Below are 2046 nucleotides of genomic sequence, written 5' to 3' on the forward strand. Positions count from 1 at the left end.
GTGTGCACAGTACGTCTGTCCCTGAGGAATGCAGCCAACAGGGCAGGGATTGAAATGACAGAATGTCAGATTGCTGCATTGTTTGTGATGCATTACTGCCACATGAAAGAAGAAAAGTGACAGCTTAATTTCATGTTAGAGTGTATTTTTTATGTAGACATTGCCGTATTCAGAAAGCACAGCAGGGAGCAGCGATGCCATTTGCAAGCAATAAACTTCATAGCCAGGCTTCCAGTTTTCTAACTGCCATGGAATGTGTGAGTTTCTTATTTTGAATTGGCTCTGTAGCTTGTAATGTTGTGACAAATCTGTTACATAAGATCTAGTGCAAGATACACAGAAGGTTTTAACCTGTTTCATAGAATCATGTTTTCAATCATAGTATTTGCACCATTAGGGCTGATATGCTTTCCAAGCTAAACAGCAAGCTGATTCAGTTTATGAGTTAACTCTATGAAAGTAGCATGAGTATTTTGAATCTCACATATAAAGTGTTCAAATATCAGAATTAAACATTGCTTGAACCTATTGAGTATTCTTCTCTGGATAATAATTTGTATATTTTAATACACTGCACTTAAACTGAACGTTTTACATGAATAAATAGATGACTTTTTACACCAAACATAAATAAGCCTAATGTTTATTAGCACAATTAGATATGCTACTCTATATTAAATGCCCTTGGATCACTCATATAGGTGATTATTCAGTTGTTTAATTTAAAAAAAAAAAATCACTGCTAATGTGGCTTCAGGAATAAAGGGCATTGTGAATGTTAAGCACAGGCTCACTTCTCTCTGTAAAACAGAACCTTCTTTGGTTCCAGGTAGAATTACATAATGTGATACTTTAGAATATTTTCTAGATTTCTTAGTTGCTTTACACATAATTTGCAAGCTTTGGCTGTGTCTTGCACTACACATAGGATCCCTATCTCAATACTCCTATTTAAGCGCAGCATATAGTGTGCTACTGTATTCCCAAAAAGGCATCTCTTACTCAGATACAGTGTCAAAATGAAGGTCTGTCTACCTGAGGTGGAGATAGCTCAGATGGACAAAAAAAATTTTATGGCACATATTTAAATGAGTAAGAAAATTCCTTGGTATAATTGATTCTTTGCAATATAACTACTGTCACAGGTTTCCCTGAAAGCATGCTGAGGATCTAGTTGGAGAAACCCAGTCATTATAGGGCAAATGCTTTTATTTATTTATATTTCTTGACCAGGTACATGGACTGGTCATTTGACACTTTTAAGCCAAGACCAAACCTCTTCCTTACAGCAAAAACTAAGGCAAGCAATTCTAACTTGTCAGCAATGAATATGTACAAATCAGAACCAAGTCGCACTGACAAATAGCAGTCTTGGTATACATTGGGTAATAGCCATAAACATGATACTCTGATATTACAGAGGGTGTGTGGATTATAGTTGTGACTCATTTACTCATTTATTCACCTTATTAAATAAATAAATATATATATATATATATATATATATATATATATATATATATATATATATATATATACATGTGCGTATGTATATATATATATATATATATATATATATATATATATATATATATATATATATATATATATCTAAGGTTTACTATCATTTTTCTGATTGCACATTGTGCGATTTACATTAGTGTGAAACTACCGTTTGGTAGAATCAGAAAAACAAATGCCAAAATGCAGAAATTTACAACAGCAAATGTAATAGAGGATTTGCTGTTGTGAATTTCTACATTTTTATGCAGATCTCACTATAGTGGGGATTGGGAAATGTACCCTTTCTCTCACTATAATGCAATCCCAGTTTATAGGGACAGACGTACTGTGCACACAATTAGCATGAGTTGGCAATGGAATTCAGAGTGACAGCAACAGTGGTTATTGGCAAAAAAAATGATAACATGTAAAGAGCAGTTCCCAGTGTATATCTAACTAACAGAGGGTGTGGGGTGCAGGGGGGCAAACATGTTCTTTAATGTGCAAAGTATAGTAATGCTGTTCCCAGAAGTGTGGTGAATA

This window comes from Protopterus annectens, chromosome 7.part0, assembly GCF_019279795.1.
Source record: "Protopterus annectens isolate FY-2018-M chromosome 7.part0, PAN1.0, whole genome shotgun sequence".
NCBI classification, from domain to species: Eukaryota; Metazoa; Chordata; order Ceratodontiformes; family Protopteridae; genus Protopterus; species Protopterus annectens.